This window comes from Ovis canadensis, chromosome 6 (genome assembly GCF_042477335.2).
Source record: "Ovis canadensis isolate MfBH-ARS-UI-01 breed Bighorn chromosome 6, ARS-UI_OviCan_v2, whole genome shotgun sequence".
NCBI classification, from domain to species: domain Eukaryota; kingdom Metazoa; phylum Chordata; class Mammalia; order Artiodactyla; family Bovidae; genus Ovis; species Ovis canadensis.
This window is the reverse complement of record NC_091250.1, coordinates 1,021,303-1,044,786: the sequence shown is the minus strand read 5'-3', so window position 1 is coordinate 1,044,786 and position 23,484 is coordinate 1,021,303. Positions and strand designations below refer to the sequence as shown.

Below are 23,484 nucleotides of genomic sequence, written 5' to 3'. Positions count from 1 at the left end.
GAGAGGAGAGCGCTAGGGAAGCTACGTGTGTGAGGCAGCTGCTGGGCGCCCAGGGAGTCAGCGTCCGGGTGTGCGGGGCTGCAGACCCCAGCCAGGGGCCCTGGGAGCCTGGTGCACTCAGTGCGGGGCTGAGTCTGGGCGGTCAAGAAACCGCTGGAGGAGCCCAGCACTAACCCTTCCCTTCCCTCGCACAGAGTTCTTCCTGCTGGAGCCCTTGGCAGTGTGCAAGCCACCGGCCCCTAAGCCCTCCCAATGGACGCCTGGGGACTAGGTGCAAGGGCAAGGCAGGAGCGGAGCTGAGGCCAGGAAGGCGCCAGTGGCGGCTCCCAGCCTCGCGCAGCCGGCTCCTTCCTGGGCAGGAAGCCTAGCAGCGAGGCAAGTCTGGGCAAGGCTCGCCCAGGCCAGAGCATCCTCGCGCCTGCAACTCTGCCAGATCGGGCCTCTGAGCAGAGCTGGAGCTCTGCCGTCCTGAAGGTGCACTCGGCTCCAGCCAAGTAGGGCATGAGCCAAACGAGGCTGGGCTGCCTCTTCTTCCCTCGAGGAGGCTCGCCTCCCCGCCAGCTGTTCACTCGGCTTCCAGGTGGGGGCGCTCTGGGCCTCCTACAATTCTTGGCCCAGGGGCTCCTTACCCTGAGCTGGGGCTGTGGGCGGGAGCCAAGCACGCAGGGGCAGGCCCGAACCACCTGCACACATCTCTGCTGGGGAGGAGAGCGCTAGGGAAGCTACGTGTGTGAGTCAGCTGCTGGGTGCCCACGGAGTCAGCCTCCGGGTGTGCGGGGCTGCAGACCCCTGCCAGGGACCTTGGGAGCCTTTTGCACTCCGTGCGGCGAAGAGTCTGGGCAGCCCAGCAACCGCTGGATGAGCCCTGCACTAGCCCTTCCCTTCCCTCGCACAGAGCTCTTCCTACTGGAGCCCTTGGCGGTGTGCAAGCCACCGGCCCCTAAGCGCTCCCAAAGGACGCCTGGGGCCTAGGAGGCCAGGAAGGCGCCAGTGGCGTCTCCCAGCCTCGCGCAGCCGGCTCCTTCCTGGGCAGGAAGCCTAGCAGCGAGGCAAGTCTGGGCAAGGCTCGCCCAGGGCAGAGCAGCCTCGCGCCAGCAACTCTGCCAGATCGGGCCTCTGAGCAGAGCTGGAGCTCTGCCGTCCTGGAGGCGCACTCGGCTCCAGCCAAGTAGGGCTTGAGCCAAACGAGGCTGGGCTGCCTCTTCTTCCCTCGAGGAGGCTCGCCTCCCCGCCAGCTGTTCACTCGGCTTCCAGGTGGGGGCGCTCTGCGCCTCCTGCAGGTCTTGGCTCAGGGGCTGCTTGCCCTAAGCTGGGGCTGTGGGCGGGTGCCCAGGCACGCAGGTGCAGGCCCCAACCAGCTGCACACGTCTCTGCTGGGGAGCAGAGCGCTAGGGAAGCTACGTGTGTGAGGCAGCTGCTGGGCACCCAGGTAGTCAGCGTCCGGGTGTGCGGGGCTGCAGACCCCAGCCAGGGGCCCTGGGAGCCTGGTGCACTCCGTGTGGCGCTGAGTCTGGGCGGCCAAGTAACCGCTGGAGGAGCCCGGCACTAGCCCTTCCTTTCCTTCGCACAGAGTTCTTCCTGCTGGAGCCCTTGGCACTGTGCAAGCCACCGGCCCCTAAGCCCTCCCAAAGGACGCCTGGGGCCTAGGTGCAAAGGCAAGGAAGGAGGGGAGCTGAGGCCAGGAAGACGCCAGTGGCGTCTCCAGGCCTCGCGCAGCCGGCTCCTTCCTGGGCAGGAAGCCTAGCAGCGAGGCAAGTCTGGGCAAGGCTCCCCATGGGAAGCGCAGCCTCGCGCCAGCAACTCTGCCAGATCGGGCCTCTGAGCAGAGCTGGAGCTCTGCCGTCCTGGAGGCGCACTCGGCTCCAGCCAAGTAGGGCTTGAGCCAAACGAGGCTGGGCTGCCTCTTCTTCCCTCGAGGAGGCTCGCCTCCCCGCCAGCTGTTCACTCGGCTTCCAGGTGGGGGCGCTCTGCGCCTCCTGCAGGTCTTGGCTCAGGGGCTGCTTGCCCTGAGCTGGGGCTGTGGGCGGGAGCCCAGGCACGCAGGGGCAGGCCCCAACCAGCTGCACACGTCTCTGCTGGGGAGGAGAGCGCTAGGGAAGCTACGTGTGTGAGTCAGCTGCTGGGCGCCCAGGGAGTCAGCCTCCATGTGGGCGGGGCTGCAGACCCCAGCCAGGGGCCCTGGGAGCCTGGTGCACTCCGTGCGGCGCTGAGTCTGGGCGGCCAAGCAACCGCTGGAGGAGCCCTGCACTAGCCCTTCTCTTCCCTCGCACAGAGCTCTTCCTGCTGGAGCCCTAGGCAGTGTGCAAGCCACTGGCCCCTAAGCCCTCCCAATGGACGCCTGGGGCCTAGGTGCAAGGGCAAGGCAAGAGCGGAGCTGAGGCCAGGAAGGCGCCAGTGGCGTCTCCCAGCCTCGCGCAGCCGGCTCTTTCCTGGGCAGGAAGCCTAGCAGCGAGGCAATTCTGGGCAAGGCTCGCCCAGGGCAGAGCAGCCTCACGCCAGCAACTCTGCCAGATCGGGCCTCTGAGCAGAGCTGGAGCTCTGCCGTCCTGGAGGCGCACTCGGCTCCAGCCAAGTAGGGCTTGAGCCAAAAGAGGCTGGGCTGCCTCTTCTTCCTTCGAGGGGGCTCGCCTCCCCGCCAGCTGTTCACTCGGCTTCCAGGTGGGGGCGCTCTGCGCCTCCTGCAGGTCTTGGCTCAGGGGCTGCTTGCCCTGAGCTGGGGCTGTGGGCGGGAGCCCAGGCACGCAGGGGCAGGCCCCAACCAGCTGCACACGTTTCTGCTGGGGAGGAGAGCGCTAGGGAAGCTACGTGTGTGAGGCAGCTGCTGGACTCCCAGGGAGTCAGCCTCCGGGTGTGCGGGGCTGCAGACCCCAGCCAGGGGCCCTGGGAGCCTGGTGCACTCCGTGCGGCGTTGAGTCTGGGCGGCCAAGCAACCGCTGGAGGAGCCCTGCTCTAGCCCTTCCTTTCCCTGGCACAGAGCTCTTCCTGCTGGAGCCCTTGGCAGTGTGCAAGCCACCGGCCCCTAAGACCTCCCCAAGGACGCCTGGGGCCTAGGTGCAAAGGCAAGGCAGGAGCGGAGCTGAGGCCAGGAAGGAGCCAGTGGCGTCTCCCAGCCTCGCTCAGCCGGCTCCTTCCTGGGCAGGAAGCCTAGCAGCGAGGCAAGTCTGGGCAAGGCTTGCCCAGGGTAGAGCAGCCTCGCGCCAGCAACTCTGCCAGATCGGTGCTCTCAGCAGAGCTGGAGCTTTGCCGTCCTGGAGGCGCACTCGGCTCCAGCCAAGTAGGGCTTGAGACAAACGACGCTGGGCTGCCTCTTCTTCCCTCGAGGAGGCTCGCCTCCCCGCCAGCTGTTCACTCGGCTTCCAGGTGGGGGCGCTCAGCGACTCGTGCAAGTCTTGGCTCAGGGGCTGCTTGCCCTGAACTGGGGCTGTGGGCGGGAGCCCAGCCACGCAGGGGCAGCCCCCAACCAGCTGCACACGTCTCTGCTGGGGAGGAGAGCGCTAGGGAAGCTACGTGTGTGAGGCAGCTGCGGGGCGCCCAGTGAGTCAGCCTCCGGGTGTGCGGGGCTGCAGACCCCAGCCAGGGGCCCTGGGAGGCTGCTGCACTCCGTTCGGCGCTGAGTCTGGGCGGCCAAGCAACCGCTGGAGGTGCCCTGCACTTGCCTTTCCTTCCCTCTCACAGAGCTCTCCCTGCTGGAACCCTTGGCAGTGTGCAAGCCACCGGCTCCTAAGCCCTCCCTAAGGACGCCTGGGGCCTAGGTGCAAAGGCAAGGTAGGAGCGGAAATGAGGCCAGGAAGGCGCCAGTGGCGCCTCCCAGCCTCGCGCAGCCTGCTTCTTCTGGGCAGGAAGCCTTGCAGCGAGGCAAATCTGGGCAAGGCTCGCCCAGGGCAGTGCAGCCTCGCGCCAGCAACTCTGCCAGATCGGGGCTCTGAGCAGAGCTGGAGCTCTGCCGTTCTGGAGGCGCACTCGGCTCCAGCCAAGTAGGGCTTGAGCCAAACGAGGCTGGGCTGCCTCTTCTTCCCTCAAGGAGGCTCACCTACCCGCCGGCTGTTCACTCGGCTTCCAGGTGGGGGCGCTCTGCGCCTCCTGCAGTTCTTGGCTCAGGGGCTGCTTGCCCTGAGCTGGGGCTGTGGGCGGGAGCCCAGCCACGCAGGGGCAGGCCCCAACCAGCTGCACACGTCTCTGCTGGGGAGGAGAGCGCTAGGGAAGCTACGTGTGAGAGGCAGCTGCTGGGCGCCCAGGGAGTCAGCCTCCGGGTGTGCAGGGCTGCAGACCCCAGCCAGGGTCCCTGGCAGCCTGGTGCACTCCATGCGGCGCTGAGTCTGGGCGGCCAAGCAACCGCTGGAGGAGCCCTGCACTAGCCCTTCTCTTCCCTCGCACAGAGCTCTTCTGGCTTGAGCCCTTGGCAGTGTGCAAGCCACCGGCCCTTAAGCCCTTCCCAAGGACGCCTGGGACCTAGGTGCAAAGGCAAGGCAGGAGCGGAGCTAAGGCCAGAAAGGCGCCAGTAGCGTCTCCCAGCTTCTCGCAGCCTGCTTTTACTGCTGGAACCCTTGCCTCTGCGGCACTCAGTAGCCCCTAATCGCGACTCCAATCCCGGAACTCCACCCTGACCTCAAAACCCTATATCCCAAACCTGTAAACTGAATGCCTAGCTCGAATCCCCAAACAATGAACCTGAAACCTGATACCTTAACCCTAACCCGACCTCAAACCAAAACACCTACCCCTTAATCCCAAACCCAAACTCCAATCTCCAAACCGCAACCCCAAACCGCAAACCTCTAACCCCGAAGCCGAACCCCAAACCCCAAGCCCCTAATCAGAACAAGAACCCCCAAACTCCGAACCCCAAACCCCTAACTCGAACACCATACCATGAACCCCAACCCATTTCCCGAATCCAAATCTCTAACCCCAAGCACCGAACTCCCAACCTGAACCCGAATCCCCTAACCCAATCCCCTACCTGAACCCTTTACCATAACCCGAAAACGAAACACCAAACCCCTAACCCATAACCTGAACTGCGACCCCCTACCCTAAAACAGAAGCCCCTGTCACTAACCCCTAACCAGAACAGCGAACCCCTTAACCGAACCTCAAAGGCCGAACCCCAAACCCCTAACCCGATCCGTGAACCCCTAACTCGTACCCGAACCCCTAACCCGAGCCCCAAACCCAAACCCCGACCCCCAAACCCCATACCACAAACCCCGAACCATGTAGCCCAAACCCCGAATCCATAACTCAAACCCCGAACCCCAAATCTGGAACCCGAACCCCCAACCCCAAACCGCTAACACGAACCCCACACCCAGACCGCACACCCCTAATGCCTTACCGGAAACGCAAACCCATAAAGTGAACCCCAAACCCTGAACCCAAACCCCTAACCCGTACCCCACACCCCACACCCCCAACCCAAACCCCAAACCCCTAACCCAAACTGCGAACACCTAACCCGAATTCTAAACCCCGAAACCCAAACCCCAAAACCCAACCCTCAAACCCAAACTCCAAACCCCTGATCCGAACCCCAAACCCCAAACCCCTAGCCGGAACCCCAAACCTCAAACCCCAAACCGCACACCCCAAACCCCTAAGCCGAACCCCGAACTCCCAACCCCTAACTCCTAACCTGAACAGCAAAACTCGAAACTGCACCTCACACCCCCATCCCCAAACCCTGAACCCAAACCCCCGAAGCCCAAACCCCAAACCTCAAATCTTGACCCCCGATCCACAAATCTCACTTACTGAACCTCTAATCGGAACCCCCAACCCCAATCCTCGAATCCCAATTCCCGAACCCCAAACCCAAACCCCAAACCCCTAATCCGTAACCCAAACTGCAAACCCAAAAACCGAACCCCAAACCCCCAACCCACAACCCTGAACCCAAACCCCAAACCCATAACTGGAACCCCAAACCACGAACCCCTGACCCAAATCCCAGACTCCAAACCCCAAATCCCTAACCCCTAACCAAATCCGCGAACCCCTATCCCAAACCGCGAACCCCAAACCCCAACCCTCAACCCCTAACCTGAAACGCGAACCCCAAACCTCGAACTCCAAACCCCAAACCCGAACCCCGAACCCCTAACCAGAACCCCAAACCCAAACCCAAACCGCGAACCCCAAAACCCAAACCCATAACCCGAATCCCAAACCCAAAACCCCTAACCCGAATCCCAAACCTCCAACCCAAACCGCGAACCCCAAACCCCAAACCCTTCACCCTAACCTCAAACCCAAACCCGAACTGTGAACCCCTAACCCAATCCGAGAGCCCCTAACCTGATCCCCAAACCCCAAACCCAAACCTCAAACCACAAACCCAAACCGCGAACCCCAAACCCTTTACCTGAACCTCAAACCCCAAACCCAAACTGCGAACCCCGAACCTGAACTGAGAACCCATAACCTGATCCCCAAATCTGAAACGTGAACCCCTAACCCGAACCCCAAACCCCAAACCCAAACCGCGAACCCCTAACCCGAACCCCAAACCACTAAGCTGAACCTTGAACCCCTAATCGGAACCCCAAACTTCAAACTAGAACCGCGAACCCCTAACCCCAAACGCTGAACCCCAAACCACAAACACGAACCCTGAACCCGAACCCTAAGTAGAGAGGGGATTCCCCGCACCCGAACTCTGAACCTGAACCCTAACAAGTTGGGGGGATGCCAGAACCCTAAACCTAACCCTAACAATAAAACTCTAACATAAACATAAACTTTTCTGGCCTAAGCCCCGCCCCTTGCTGTCCCTCACCCCCTAAAAGCAAACGAGGCAAAACTGGGACTTGAATGCCTGACCTACAGAGCCAAGTTGGATGTTTAACTGGTTGTCAGCCTAACCGCTTCGCTAGAGAGGATTACTGGGTTTTGTTTTGCTCCCAGGCGCTCTTCAAGCCTCACCCCGCCACTGCAGGCTAATAAAGAACTATGGACCCTATTAGCGCTCACTTTACCTGTAACCCTAGAGTTAATGCCAACCCTAACCGTAACCCGAACCCTGACCCTGACATGAACCCTAACCCAAACCCGAACTCTAAGAAGAGGGGGGTCCCCGAATTCTAACCTGAACCCGAACCCTAACAAGTGGGGGGGGGTTGCCCGAACCCTAACCCTAAGCTTAACAATAAACCTCTAAAATAAAAAAATTTTCTGGTCTAAGCCCTGGCTCTTGCAGTCCCCTGCCCCTTAAAAGCGAAAAGGTCAGACTGGAAACTTGAACTCCTGATTTACAGGCCATAGTCTGCCTGCCTACTGGCCCGCCTAACCCCTATGCCACAGAGGCTTACTGCTTTCAGCAGGGCTCCCGAACCCTCTTCAAGCCTCGGCCCGCCAGGGCAGGCTAATAAAGAACTATGGGCCCTATTAGGGCTCACTTTAAGCTGTAACCCCAACACTAATGCTAACCCTAACCGTAACCCGAACCCTGACCCTGACATGAACCCTAACCCAAACCCGAACTCTTAGAAGAGGGGGGATCCCCAAATTCTAACCCTAACCCTGAACCCGAACCTGAACAAGTTGGGGGGTTGCCCGAACCCTAACCCTAAGCTAAACAATAAACCTCTAAAATAAAAATAAACGTTTCTGGTCTAAGTCCCGCCTGTTGCTGTCCCCCGCCCCCTAAGAGCAAAAGAGTTAAGCTGCGGACTTGAACTCCTGACTTACAGACCATCGTCTGCCTGCTCACCAGTGCACCTAACCGCTACGCTACAGAGGCTTGCTGTTCTGACAGAGCTCCCAGACCCTCTTCAAGCCTCTGCCCGCCAGGGTCTGGCTCTATAGACTATCATGGCTGTCCTAGGTCATCTTTGCTTTCTATAGTCATAGTTTTATCCCTAAATCATAGACAGATCAGCTGAGAAAAAGCTTGGATTGTCTCGGTGGGGTGGATTTGCTTGTCCTTGTGTTTCACCTGGAGGCAGTCGCGGTCCCGCGGGCCTGTCCTGGAAGGGGGCGTGGGGGTGGGGCGCACCGTGAGCGCGTCGGGGGCGGGGCGAGCCTGGGCGGCTGGTCAGGAGCGCGGCTCACGTGAGCGGGTCTGGGGTGGGATGAACATGGCGGCGCGTCCGGGGCCAGGCTTCCCAGTTGTGCTCTCAGGGCTCGCCATTGCAGCTGGGAATGCTCGTTTCGTGGGCTCCTGGGTCCCCGTCGATTGGCATCCAGCGAGTAGAGCGCAGGGCTGTGGGCCACAGGTAAGGGAACTCGGACTGGGTGGAGCAGGGAACCATGTATTCTGCCCTCTTTGTTTGCAGTCTCGGAGCCGACTAAAATGGCAGTCGCAGAAAAGCCTCGCCTTTGGGGCCAAGGGTTTTGCCGCTTTACCCCTTTGCATAAAGCTCAGACCCGCGCGGTTTTCCCAAGCAGCCTAGTGTGTTGCTTCCTACAGGCCTGGAGAGGATAACAGGCAGGAAGGCCAGGGGTCTCCAGCCAGAGAAAATAGACTGCAAGTGTCAGACGTTTTTTTCTCTGTCTTAAGAGGCAGGAGGAGACAAAAGAGTGCTGCATTTTTTTTTCTCCATCTTGATACAAATTTAAAAGGAGGTTTCTCTGAAAATTCTGTGTTGCCATGACCACTCCTGGCTCCACCTGAATTTAACTTTTCTCAAACCTTGAACTAAGCAATGCATTTTTCTTATGGAAATGTTTGTCTTAAGGTATGCTAATGTGCTATGTATTTACCCAAGGCTCTGTCTTCAGGTCACTTCCCCCTAAAGGCTCAGAAACGACTTGACAAACCAGTATGTTTTACTCATACCTTGTTCTCTTAATCTATGTGAATGAAACTATATATTTGCTTGGAAATCTGCCTTTCTTCAAGATTCATGTCCATCATTTTATGGCCTGGGATGACTCATCTGCTGCCAATGTTATCTCAATGCTTGCTGTGGGTGAGGGGCCTGGTGCCACTCTCTGAGACATTGTCTTTCTTTCATTAGCAGACTGCTAGTGGCTCTATAACATCTGGCTAAAGACTAGCAGGGGGTACTCTTTCTTCCCCCTTTTAATGTCTATGTCAGCAGCTCTCTCGATCTCTTTTATACTTTAATAAAACTTTTAAACAGAAAACCTCTGAGCCATCAAGCTTCTTCACTTGCCCTGGATTGAATTCTCTGGAGGCCGAGAATGCTGGCATCTTTTGTGGTTTAGCAGCCACGTTTCAGCCTTTTGTAATTCATATTGAATCTTCATTTCAGATTGAAGATGCCTTCCACGGTATTGCCAACTGAAGCCTTTTCATCACTATGGAGTATCTGTCCATGTCTTTAGGGTATTTTTCAGCAATCATGTATCATTTCCAGTGTGCCAGTCTTGTCATCCTCATTCTGTCCATAGCAAAGTCTTTTATTACTGTTGATATGATTGAAAGGGAATTGTTTGTTTAAATTCCCTTTCAGATTGTTATTTGCTGGTGTATACAGATAACACTGTGTCATCATTCATTTGTATCAGTTTGGACAGCTTGATAGTTGTCTTTAGTTTCTTTAATTTCTCATAATTTAAGATGACCCTGGCTCATATATTTACAGTCTCACCCCTAGTCTCAGTCATTTCTTCAAAGAACTGTCCTTTTTTTAAACATTACATTATTTTTGACTGTGCTGGGTCTTTATTGCTCGTTTGTCTAGTTGTAGTGAGCAGAGGCTACCCTCTAGTTGCTGTGCCATGGCTTCTCATTGCAGTGCTTTCTCTGTTTGCAGAACTTGGGCTCTGGAGCATGCAAACTTCAAGAGTTGTTCAAGGGCTTCGTTGTCCCTGGGTGTGTGGAATCTTCTACACAGGGATTGAACCCGTGTTCCCTGCATCGGTAGGCAGATTCTTTACCACTGGGCCATCAGAGATGTTTCCTGTTCCCTTTTATTAGAGAATGATATTTAAAACATACATGTAGGAGCTCAATATGCTCACCTTTGAACATATTCAGTTAAAGGTAATTTGTGATGTCTCCAACCTGATCCACCACGACATGGACATTGTAACGTTTCCTTTTGTTTATCTGTAACTTTGCCTTCCAATGGTAAGATACCTGGCTTCCACCGCTTGTCATACACAGAATTCAGTGCTTGTCCCATGTGGTTACTGAAAAAAAAAAACCTGTCAGATTGTCTTTCAAAGGGGGCTCTGCACGCATTGCACCAGTATCTTGAGTATGTTTTTCTATGATAGTTTACTATCAGTATACCCTCAGTGGCCTATTTCAGTCACTACCAATTATGAATGGGCTTGTTTGCTCTAGTGTTCTTGGACAATTTGAGTACAGTTTCTTTGTCAGATATGCATTTTTTTAGGAAAACAGTTTTATTGATTGTTGGCTGTGTTGCATCTTTGTGTGTGGGCTTTTCTCTAGTTTTGGTGAGCATGGGCCATAACTAGTGGTTTGCAGGCTTCTCACTGCAGTGTCTCCTCTTGTTGAGGGGCACAGGCTCACGGGCTTCAGTGGCTGCAGCATGTGAACTCGGCATCGTGGCTTCCAGGATCTAGAGCACAGGCTCGCTCGGCTGTTGTGGCACACGGGCTCCATAGGATGTGGGATCTTCCCATCCTAGGGATCGCACATGCATCTCCAGCACTGGCAGGTGGATTCTTTACTATGGAACCACCAGGGCATATTTTAGATTCTAGTTTTCCACACATGTATCTAGTGAAAGAGGCCAGGATCAAGAGGCATGGCAGCTGGGAATCCTCAGCCCCAGCTCTGGTGTGCTATCCAAAGCTCTGGGGCCTTTGGTGAGCAGCTCAGCTTCCCTGGGACTGTTTCCTCCCATCAGAAATGCCCTGCTTTTGGACTGTAGCCCACCAAGCTCCTCTATCCCTGGGATTTCTGAGACCAGAGTACTGCAGGTGGTGCCATTTCCTTCTCTGCTGCTGCTGCTGCTGCTGCTGCGGCTGCGTCGCTTCAGTCGTGCCTGACTCTGCGCGACCCCATAGACAGCAGCCTACCAGGCTCCTCTGTCCCTGGGATTCTCCAGGCAAGAACACTGGAGTGGGTTGCCATGTCCTTCTCCAGTGCATGAAAGTGAAAAGTGAAAGTGAAGTCACTCAGTGAAGTCGTGTCCGTCTCTTAGTGACCCCGGGGTTGCAGCCTACCAGGCTTCTCTGTCCATGGGATTCTCCAGGCAATGGTACTGGAGCGGGCTGCCATTGCCATTTCCTTCTCTACAAGATAACGTTTTGAAGATATTTTCTCCTGGATATTGCTTTTGATGAAGGAAGGGGGATCCCTTCCCAGGGCTTGAGAGTGAGTTCTTGTCTGACACTGGGCAATGAGTTGTCTGAGGAGAGGAGTGCTGTCCAAGCGAGAGGCTTTATTGGGAAGGGCTGCCGGGGTGGAGGGCAGGAGGGTGAGGGAAACGGAGAGAACCACTCTGTCACGTGGCTCACAGTCTCAGGTTTTATGGTCATTGGGTTAATTTCTGGTTTGTCTCTTGCCAGGCATTCTGAATTGGGATCTCTCTTGGGGGCACACGCATCACTCAGCTGAGATGGATTCCAGCAATGTGGATCCTGGGAGGTTGGTAGGACCTCTGAACTGGAGCCTCCCATCACCTGACCTCTCCAGAATTCTGGTTGGTGGTAGCTTGTTCGTTCCTTGTTCCTTCCCAGGGCCTCCTGTTGTAAGATGACTCCTGCAAGTGTTTTCTTTTCTCTGTTGCCTGGCCAGGGTGGGTGGTCCGTGGTTCATTTAACAGTTTGTTTTTGGTTCTCTCGAGTAAGGTCCTCCACGGGGTAAATGTATGAAATGATAAAAGGCAATGTTTTAACTAATTTATATTCATAATTTGGTAAGTTGGCTTGTTTTGTGTATGTTAGACCTGATTACCAGACCAAAGGTCATGTAGAACTTTAGTAGTTTTCTAAAATTCTATAGTTTTTAAAATGGAGTTACCTTGTTGCAAAGTTTGTGTTTATGTTCAGATTTTTTAAAAGTTATTTCTTTTTAGTTGATTGATCATTGCTTTACAATATTGGTTTGATTTGTCATACATCCACATTAGGTGTACCTATGTCCTCTTGCTCTTGAATCTCCCTCCCACCTCGCACGCATTCCCACCTCTCCAGGTTACTACTGAGCCCCAGTTTGAGTTCCCTGAATCATACAGCAAATTCCCATTGGTTGTCTATTTACAAATGTAGGTGTACCTGCATCCATGCTGCTCTCTCCATTCATCTCACCCTCTCCCTCTTGTTCCCCACCCTCGTCTGTAAGTCTGTTCTCTATGTCTGCACCTCCATTGCTGCTCTGTGAACAGACTCGTCAGTACCATCCTTCTAGATTCCATGTTTTTCTCTCTTTGACTGACTTCCCTCCCCTTTATTAGAACAAACTCAAATGTGTTCCTTTTTATGGCTGCATTCCATGCAGGCTCTGATTGTTCCTTAGCCATGTTTTGCGGAGGGTCATGGAGCTATTCTGCTCCATTTCAGTTTGGGCTTCCAGTCTGAGTGCTCGCAGCAGAGCTGCTTCTGGGTGAGCCCTCTGAGGTCTGTGAGCACCGGGCTGCCCGCTCTTCTCTTGTGGCCCGCAGGGGGCGCCAAAGGCCCCTCTGACCCGCGGGCCCAGGACGCTTTGCCTTTAGACTCTGCTCCGTGAGCAGCTGGCGGGAGCTTTGTCTCCTCAGGACCATCAGGGCTCAGGCTTCTGGATAACAGGGCTGCATCCAGGCTGAGAGGAGCAGGGTTGCCTCAGTGCCCACCAGCAGGGAGGCGCTGCAAGAGCGAAAAATGAGGATGGAGTAGACGTTTCCTGTGTCCAGCTGAGGGCTGACTGGAGGTCCATCTCAGAGGACTCAGGGGGAAAGAGCTCCGTGTGCAAAGCGGTGGGTTTTCAGTTAGATTTGCGTTAGATGATGTAGAGGATGAACACTGATGTTCTTCCGTGTAGGTGGCCATTTTCCTGTCACTGTTTCTTGAGAAGACTGTCCTTTCCTCTTCGCTCGTTCCTGGTTTGATTTTCAGGAACTGACCATGTACAGGTGGGTTCGTTTCTGGGCTCTCTATTCTCTCCTGGAGTCCATGTGTCTGTGTTCCTGCCAGTTCCTCACTGTGGTGGTCACTACAGCTCCGTGATGTAGTTTGAAGAGGGATAGGAAGATGCCTCCAGCTGTGTTCCTCTTTCTCAGAGTCTTTTTGGCCGTTTAAGGTCCTGTTCAACAGTAGCAGCCTAATATTAGGAATATTTCTATTTCTGTGAAAAATGCCATTGAATATTATTTTGTGATTGCAGTCCGTGTATTTGTTGATGACTTTGGTTGGAATGGACCTTTTAATTCCTCATTGTTCCAGTGCATGAGCGTGGAATAATTTTCTGTGTGTTTGTATTTTCTTTGGTTTCTTTATCAGTGCCTTCTAGTTTTCTGACTACTGGTTTTTTATGTTCTTGATTAAGTTTGTTGCTAGATGTTTTATTTAAGTGGGATTTTCTTAATATTTTTTTCCTGATTGTTATTAGTGTATAGAAATGCAAGTGATTTTTGGACTGTAAAGGGTAGTATTTTATGATTGTAAATTAATCCAAAATGATTCAGCTTTACTGAATGTAGTCTAACAACTTTTTGTGAAGTGATGTGGAACATTTTATCTGTAAGATCTGTTTCTCCTGCAGTAGGTCATCCGGAGGACCCAAGACATGGTGGTTACTAATAGACTTCCCACACTACTTCTTCATTCCACGTGGACTCCTTCACGGGCAGTGAGCATCGCAGCTTCCCTTGAACTTCATCTGGGTAAGTCTTGGCCTGTATCAGAAAGTTTCCTGCCTGTCTGCTCTAAATTTCTTTTGTGGTATTGACATGGTTGTTTTGAAACCTAGTATACTTTCCAGTCATTTAAAATGTACAGAAAATGCCTAGCAATGGGAACAAGTGCTAGCATTTGCCACATCATCTAAAATACTCTATGTGTTTTATCCAAAATGGGTACCTTCTGCAGAACCAGCACATAATCTCCAAAATCAGGAAATCATATGGTACCTACATTATAATGTAATCCACTGCCCCACTTCCACTTTTAGCAATTGTTCAAGTGTATGAATATATCTTTTGTTTCCATCGTCATCCTTTTTTCTTTATTTAGAGTGTTACTGAGATTTTCAGTTATTTGGACAAACTTGATGGATTGAAAGCAGACATGGTGAATAAGGGTTCTGGGTGGCCTTTTCTATGTGGATTTCTTTTTCACTGAAGATGGTTTTAATATTTATTCATGTGGTAACATGTATGAATCCTGCATTCTTTCTCCCCCCCCCCATAGTAATTAAAAATAAATAATATGCCATTTACCATTTAGATATTTGTAAGCATACAGTGTTGTAGCAGACAACCTTTTCTTGTTTTGCAAACCAGTTTAATAATGTGCACCTTGTGCGTGCTTTGGAGAAACTCAGGAAACTGAGTCAGTGACTGAAATGGCCCAAGATATCACCTTAGATTCCATCTTCATCTGAAAACAAAACAGGCACTTTCTGGTGGTCCAGTGGCTGAGACTGGACACTCCCAAAGAAGGAGGCCCAGGTTCATTCCCTGATCCAAGAGCTAGATCTCCCATGCCACAAAGGAGAATTTGCATGTTGTAGCTAAATATCTGGCTTACCTCAATGAAGGTTGACCTGGCGCAGCCAAATTAAAAAAGAAACAAATATTTTACAGATACAACCAAAGGAAAGGAAGGGTATGGTTGTTGTGCAGATTTACGGCTTAGCTTTCCCTATCGATAGAAAAGAAAAAAGAGTTTCAAAAGACTGTGTCTCATCCTTCTATCTGGCATATAGAGAGGATTCCTTTGAAATGAGATTTCTCTGGTAAATGTGACTCACAGAAGAGCTGTCTTGAACTTGGGTTTCAGAGATGATCATGTGTCCTCTAAAAAAAAAAGTTAATTGGGTCCCACTAATTCTCATGCTGAGGTGGTATATTTTGTGGTAGCATTTGCTCCCCTTCACTTTGGATGTATCCCCATTTGTTTACACTGTCATCTACTGAAGACATCCTGATATTTGAAAGTTTTTAGTTATTACAAGTAGAGCTGTTGTATATAATCATGTGATACTTTTTGTCTGGACGTTTTCAAAGCTGTTTAGTAAGTGCTAGCCATATAGTATTCAGGTCACAGGTGAGCTTTGTTTAGCTGTGGAAAAATCCAGCTATGTTTCTCTGTGGCATGTGGGATCTTCTGGGGTAAGGGATCAAACTAGAGTGTCTTGCATTGTCAGGCAGATTCTTTACCACTGAGCCACCGGAGAAGTTGTGCCCTACCCCCGTTTTTTTTTTTTGAGTTTACTGGATCTAATAGGTGTGCAGTGCTACCTCACTGTTATTTTAGTTTGTAATTTCCTAATGATATGTGATTTTGAGTCTTTTTGATAGGCTTATTTGCTATCTTTATATTTTTGTAGGCCAGGTGTTTAGGTGTATACATTTTTTATGAGATTGTTCTAGATTTTTTGGTATATTTGGAGTACAATCCTTTATCAGATATGTATTTTATAAATATATTTTCCTGTGGCTTGTGTTTAAGTTTTGTGAATAAGGTTTTTCACAGTTTAAATGTCTAATTCTTTAAAGTTAATGTTATATATGTTTTATATCCTTTTTTGGATAGACTTTAGTGTGTTGTTGTTGTTGTTGTTAAATTTTATAAGCAGAAGTGAGGTACTGTAGATACAGTTTTAAGCTAAGCTGAGGTACCATAGATACAGTTTTGCCTTTTGTCTGTTAAGAAGTTTGAGTGAGTTTGGTGTACACTGTATATAACATTATGTCTACATTCATTTGACTGGATATAGCTTCCAATTATTTGTCTAATTGGTTTTGGAGATATCACGGGAAGTCAGTTTTTCCAAGGGAAACTGAGGTCCATGAAACATGAACTCTTTTCGATCGGTCGGAATCACTCTCTGCTATTTCTGACAGATTTGACTTGTTTGGATATCTCATATGAGTGGAATCACAGAACGTTTGTCTTTTCTTGGTCTGGTTTATTTCACATGATCTAATGACCATAAGGTTTGTCCACATTGTCGCATTGTCAGAATTACTGACTTTGAAGGGCCGAATCAGATTCCATTGTGTGTATACCACAGTTTGTTTATGGAATTGGCTGCCATGGACACTTAGATCACTTCTGTTTGTTTGCCAGTGTGAATCATGCTGTTGTGAGTATGACGGAAGAAGTATCCATTTTTTCAGCCCCCTTTCCCAATCCTTTTGGGTACATAGCTTGAATTGGAATCGAACTATGTATTTATTCCATGTGTTTGTTTTGGAGTCATTTCTGTAATGTCTTGCAGAGTGGCAGCACCATTTAATGTACTTTTTCGTATGGTGGAATACCGTTCAAGCTTCTGAATATACCTTGTGTTGCATATTCAGTCTCCCACCAACGGACACTTGAATGAGTTCTACCTTTGAGCTATTGTGAATGTCACTATGAGTATTTGTGTACCAGTTTTTGTTTGAATTATTAACAAGTACATTACTATATATAAAAGAAGCCACAAGGACCTACTGTACAGTTTAGGAAACTATTAAATATCTTATGATAATGTATAATGGAAGAGAATCTCAAAAGGAATATATGAAAAGCACATAGTAACCATGATATTTATTGTGCCAACACTATGAGTTATCATAGCACTACTCAACGTGTATTTATACATGTCAGTAAAATATTCACATCTGTAAGGATATTATAAAAAATTATATAAAAAATCAAGAATTCAAACAGAGATTAAATAAACTTCCTGTCATTGCTCATCATCATTTATACATTCATACTACCTGTAACACTCATTGTATAAGTGCTGGACTAGCAATTGATGTTCTCGTAAACCAAGAGATTGTGAAGGTGTAAGGAAATATAGCTTATTGAATTCCTTAATGAAGGATTATAGAACTCTATGTCCATGAAGTGAATGAAATTCCATTTTATTGAACCACATTCTTACTAGAGTGATGAGCTTCCACCCCACCCAACGTTAGTTCACAATGAAATCCTGCAGTCCTCTGGCCTCAATGTCTGCTTCCTGCTACCGAGAAAGAAAAGATGAGGAAGTCCTGACAAAACCGATGCTATTTTTCTTTTTCTGATTTGTATTTTATCGCAGGGCTTGGCAAAAAGAGGGCCCAACCTGTTTTTAGAGTTCCATCCCAAGGGTCCCTCTGGCATGTTCCCTATGTTGACAAAGTGCTGATTATTTTCAACAAAGGACAATGATCTGCACTTCACTATCTGTTGCTTGAGCTGGAATAGCGGGCATCCCTTGAAGTGCATTCCTTCATGCTGAAGTAGGCATCCCTGAAGCAATAGTATAAGAGGAACACATTTATCACGTAGACATCGCAGCCCATGCATTTGTAATAATTTTTCAGTTATACCCATCATCATCGGAGGAACTGACTTGTCCCAGTAACAACGAGAGTACCCAGTATAACAGTTCCTTGACTTATGAGTACTTCCTATGAGTACCCTTATGAGTACTTCTTCCAATGTTGTTTCTCCTACTTTGGTCATGAACAGTAGAAGCTGATGGCAGTGGTCCTTGAAATGTATGTCGATTCCTAGGTGGCACAGTTGATAAATAAAAAATCTGCCTACCAGTGCAGGAGGGGGAAGTGATGTGGGTTTGATCCCTGGTTCAGGAAGATAACAATTCATACACATGTTTTATGTGAACCAGTTTGATACTCATGAGTTTTTTCTTCTGTATACAGAAAAACAAATGCTGTTCAAGGACACTGAAAGAACCCTGATGTTGAAAATCAGATCTGTATTGTGAGCAATGCTTAGATATCCATGAGTCGAAGCATAGTATTATGCCTATCATCCTTGTATTTCTCTCAGTGAAATATGTTGAGGAAAACTCTTCATTCGTGGCCTAGATTCACGAAGAAGCTAAATAGCATTCATCCTTTACGTTGACAACTGTGAATTTAAATCTCCTGTGAATCCTATGTGACAACCACACATACCAACATGAGTTATCAGTATTATATCAATATTTTTAGTCCTATTGTATGTCAACTAAAAAAATCAGTATATAATTGTACATGAAGTCAAGACATAAAATCAGTGCAAATACAAAATGTTCCATCCTTTGAGAAAGGGAGAAAAACATCTCTGTGCTTAGCCTATTGCATTTTTATGTATTAGACCCTTAAGTAGTTTATTCACCACACCCTGTGAATGATTCACAAATCTTCAGAGAAGAAAGGATCATTTCTCTTGAACAATGAGTAGTTCAACTATTCTCAAAGCAAAGCCATAAGTGAGTCTTATTTTGGGTGAGACCATGAAAACTCAGCGTTTTCATTATGCTTGTGCTTATGATGGGAGGAGGTCTGAGAAAGCACTTCTGAAGGTTTATTCATACCAGTCGTTCTCATATGTATCGAGTCTTTAAAGGTCGAATCACCAAGGTGTTGCTTCTACACTTGTACTAGGCTGAGCAGCAACATTCCCTTTCTCCGTAAGTGCAGTAGACGTGTTCCCAACCTGTCTGTCTTCTGTCCTCTGGAGTATGCATTGCTTGAGCTCATCACAGCCTAGTAGATGGAAATCATCAGGATATTCTGGAAACCCTTTTTATTTCAGTCTGTTCAGGAGGTTACCACTGCTGCAAACCTCTGGATTTTACCAAGCGCTTTTAACAACCTCAGATGAAGGATATAAGTCAACACTGGTGACAGCCACGGGCTTCCATGGCCTATCCATGATTGTTGGCTTTGCTTTCATAATCATCCTGTTTCTTATACCAGCTAAACTGTCAGTGTATTTTTTAATTACCATTTTATCTTTGATGGTTTTTAGAGCTATTATGGATTTTCCTATATATCTTCACTTATCGGTGAGGGTCTTATGTTAGTAGTAGTTATGACAACTGACTTTCTGTCTGTTAGCTGTGGCAGAATAAAAAAAGAATGACCCACTGTATATTATTAATATTATGTATCAATATATTGTTAGTTTTATTGTTTGCAGTCATCCAATTCCAAGTTTCTGAAATAAACTTTCAGAAAAATCACATCCTTTTGAATGCCCATTTGACTGAATAGGAGCACGGAAATGTTCTTCCATAAAATTGTTTACAGTTTCCATTCCGTTTCTCCTGTTTGATGTAGATATTGGCCTTTGGTTCTATCAGTAGCTTTGCAAGTAAAAAAAAAAATTAATTAGAGCTCGTATGGTAATTTTACTGTTAGCAATAAGTTTAGCATAAAATGAACACAGAAGAGGTTACAGTAGACCAAATATGAAAGTCAGTTTAAAAGAAAACATAGTGTTGAATGTTTACAGTAGGAATATAGTTATGAAGTTCCTTTATTATTATTCTATCCTTTCCTTTTGTTTTGCAGGGGTGTTAATGTACAGATTCCAGTACTATGGCTAGAGCGAATAATAGTATCATTATTCTTGAGAGCAACTCTACTAAGTCTTCACGCTCATGTCACTCAAGGTTTTTTAATACCTATTATGTTAGTCGTGTTTGTAGTTTGTGAAGTCACATAAGTTGCATTCATTCAAGCAATAGTATCAAACAGCTATGGCATCAATTATAGATGTGAATCGATATCGAATGTGAATCCATTTCACTGTGACAAGTTATTATTGTAGATATTCTATTCATGCCAGTAACAAAGCTGTGCAGAAATAATACAATGTTTATTAAGAAAATAAGAGTTACTAATTTGTTTTATTATTCTATTTCTTTTAAACAGATTTAATGACAACAGGCTCAACTTTTCATTCACTTGTATGACTATGAGCGGTTTGACCAAGTTGAAGAAGATGACTCGTTTGTAGTCTTCCTCATCAGCTCATTCCATCTACTGGCTTTAAAATCATTTAGTACAGAGCTCACCGTCTAGGTGTTCATCCAGTGTTTTGTTTGCTTATCATGCAGGATCATTTTAAAAGGAAAAGTATGTGTGTATGAGTTAGAGCTCTGATCCCAGGAGTCCATGTAGAAGCTTCCCCTGAGAAATGTATCGTTTTTGCACCAATGCTACTGAAATGTGTGAATGTGGTATACCACGCGTCCCAATAAGTGTAAACAGCGTCATAGGCTACTTATTTGAAATGACCAGTACTCATGACATTCCATTCAACTGAGGACTAAATATAGCCAACGTAGGCTGTGTTTGCCAAATAGACTTTGAAGTATTCTTCACACAGTCCTTCATCGATGCCAGTTTTCAGATCGAAGAAACCCTTGCTCCATGAAGTTTGTGAACACATATACTCATGTTTTGTTTGAGATTTTAAAGTCATTCTTCAGTTTTGTTGGAGGAATGGTTCTGTATATGCCCCGTGGATCCCCAAATCCACTGATGTTCATGTGTCTTGGGGCTTCCCAGGTGGTTCTAGTGGTAAAGAACATGCAGAACATACCCATGCAGGAGACATGGGAGGTATGGATTCCATCCCTGGGGCAGGAAGATCTCCTGAGGGAGAGCATGGCAACCCCCTCCAGTATCTTTGCCTAGAGAATCTCATGGAGAGAGGAGCCTGGTGGGGCCTAGTCCATATGATCCCAAGGAGTTGGACACAATGTAAGTGACTTCGCACAGCACATGATTCGTTGTCATAGCTAATATAATGGAGATGACATAAAAAGAAGCACCAGCGGGCGAAAGTCAATATCCATCACTTTTAAACTTTGGAATGTATTGTGATATTTTACATCCATATTTGTATGACTTGATAGTTGGAGAATCGATGCATGTGAAGGCCTGGTTGTGTTATATGTATGTTGAGGGAAGATATATTTTTATGTGGTTTGACATATAGGTCCCATTTCATTCGTAGACATATGCATACTCATCACTTATCATCATTTTTTTTTTTTTGAAAAGACCATTGTTTGGAAAGGTTGTTGTCTAACCATGAAAGATGCTTGAATTCTTGGGCTCCTTAGAGGAAGAATTCAACCCGGGGCCAGTGATGAGGGTTGATCAGTCAGAGCTTTTGTGTCCCAACGTTTTATTAAAGTATAAAAGAGAGAAAGCTTCTGACATAGACATCAGAAGGGGGCAGAAAGAGTGCCCCCCTACTCATCTTTGGCTGGATGTTATCTAGCTACTAGCAGTCTACTCATTAGAGAAAGGAATGGCAGCAGACCCCTCACCCACAAGATATATGGAGATGACCGTGGCACCAGGTGAGTCATCCTGGGCCATAAAACGATTGATATGAGCAAATGGATAGCTTCATTCACATAGATCAGGAGAGCCATGTATGAGTAAAGCATATTGGTTTGTCAAGTCAGTTCTGAGCCTTTAGGCAGAACCTACTTGAAGATAGAGTCTAGGGTAAATACATAGTACATTCACATAGCTTAAGGCAAACCTTTCCATGAGAAAAATGCCTTGGTCAGCTCAAAGTATGAGAAAAGTGAAGTTCAGGCGGAACCAGGTGTCATTATAGCAACACAGAATTGTAAGAGAAAATCTCTGTTTAAATTTGTATCAAGAAGGGGAAAAAAGATAACAGCTTGTTTCCTCCTGCCTCGGAAGTGACAGATAACAACTGTCTGACACTTGCACCCCATTTCCTCCCTTTGGAGACCCCTGGCCTTCCTGGCTGTTACCCTCTCAGTTTCATTCATTGAGCGTTTTCTGCCTTGTGAAACATTGGGCATAGAAGTATGTGTTTATTTAGGGGTATTTCATCCAATTTCATTTAAATGCATATGTGAATTAGAAAGTTTGACATGCTGTTGCTTTGTATACCGATTGGGAAATGTGAGCCTCCAAGCTTAATTTAGTTTTTCATGTTCATTTTTCTTTTTAGGGGTACAAAGAAAAATAATATGACTGTTAAGATCAGCTTTCGTATTTTTTGCCAAATATGAATTGGGATCACATCGATCAGAGATGAGTCTGTGCATGAAAGCCCTAATAACTAATGCTAATTGACTTCACTACCATGGGATGTTTTCATATCTATTGAGGATTTACTTCATGTATTTCGATTTTAACTTTCTGTCTCACAGCCTTGTTTGTAGATCAAAGCTATTTGAAATTGTCATCTGGTTTCAAATGGCTTGTGAGGTTATTCATGAGTGGTTCATAAAACCGAATGGATTGTACGTAGCCATACTTTGTTGTCATTCTATGAATTTGAAGAATGTCTGAAGAATGTCTGCAGTTATGCCTTAAAGATTCATACAATTGATGTCCAATATTTATCTCAATAGACTTGCTTTCAATTTGTAGTTTCCTATGCGTATGTCTTTCTTTATGGATTTGGGTAGAACTTGTATTGGAACACTGAAAAATCTGTGATATCAACCGTGCTGACCTTTCTGGTGGTCATCATTAAGATTTTCACGCTCTATGGATCCTAGTGGAAACAGGTGCTGTTCATCCTACTTTTGTGAAGATTGAACTCATCGTAGAAAGTGGAATTTGTTGAAATATTTATGGTATAAATAAATCTTGTCTCTATAATTACCCAGAGTCCTGGTGCGTATTTGATTGCTAAGTTATAAAATGTATGAGATAGATGTGATCCATCAATGGCGACTGGATAAGTGGTGGAGAGGTATTTTGGTGATGCAAGAGATTTAAATGATGTGATCATAGTATTTATATCCCTTTTATGTGGATAATGGGTCTTGGATCCATGTTTGAAACCTTACAACCTCGTCTTTTGTTATGCATGGGAAGTGTCAAAAATGAAGAAGATGCGGGTAGGTACTTCAAGGGTAAGTATAGGGCTGAGGGCGTGACTATGATGTGGGTTAGGGTTAGGATGTGGATGGGGGTCCGGTTAGGGTAGGGTAAAGGTTAGAGTTCGTGGAACAGCCCTCCAAACTTGTTAGGGTGAGGGGTGAGGTGTGAGGGTTCAGGATGAGGGTGAGGGTAAGGATTCAGGGTGAGGGTTAGGATTCAGGATGAGGGTGAGGATTCAGGGAGAGGGTGAGGGTGAGGGTTCAGGGAGAGGGTGAGGGTGAGGGTTCAGGGAGAGGGTGAGGGTGAGGGTTCAGGGTGAGGGCGTGGGTGAGGGTAAGGGTTCGGGGTGAGGGTTCAGAGTGAGCGTTCAGGGTGAAGGTGTGGGCCTCACATCTGATACAGGATTGTACTCCAAATATACCCATCCCTTCCCTTGAACAGACCTCTCACTATGGGAGCCCTTGGCAGTGTGGAACCCACCGGCCCCTAAGGCCTCCCAAAGGACGCCTGGGGCCTAGGTGCAAAGGCAATACAGGAGTGGAGCTGAGGCCAGGAAGGCGCCAGTGGCGTCTCCCAACTTTGCAAAGGCTGCTCCTTCCTGGGTAGGAAGCCTAGCAGCGAGGCAAGTCTGGGCAAGGTTCGCCCAGGGCAGAGCAGCCTCGCACCAGGAACTCTGCCAGATCGGGCCTCTGAGCAGAGCTGGAGCTCTGCCATCCTGGAGGCGCACTCGACTCCGCCCAAGCAGGGCTTGCAGCCTAAGGCGGCTGGGCTGCTTCGTCTTCCCCCTAGGAAGCTC

The 23,484-nt window shown here is 48.4% G+C and overlaps 1 long non-coding RNA gene across 2 annotated transcripts; it reads left to right on the top strand.

Moving 5' to 3' along the window:
• Positions 1-8,055: 8,055 nt before the first annotated feature.
• On the top strand, positions 8,056-22,472 carry LOC138442072 (uncharacterized). 2 transcript variants are annotated; one of them, XR_011257529.1, is made up of 6 exons: positions 8,062-8,213; positions 9,720-9,826; positions 11,452-11,585; positions 12,902-12,992; positions 13,622-13,742; positions 19,731-22,472. It is a non-coding gene; the product is annotated as an uncharacterized lncRNA (long non-coding RNA). The 2 variants fall into 2 exon arrangements; XR_011257528.1 differs by lacking the exon at positions 12,902-12,992 and having other exon boundaries at positions 8,056-8,213.
• The last annotated feature ends 1,012 nt before the right edge of the window (positions 22,473-23,484 follow it).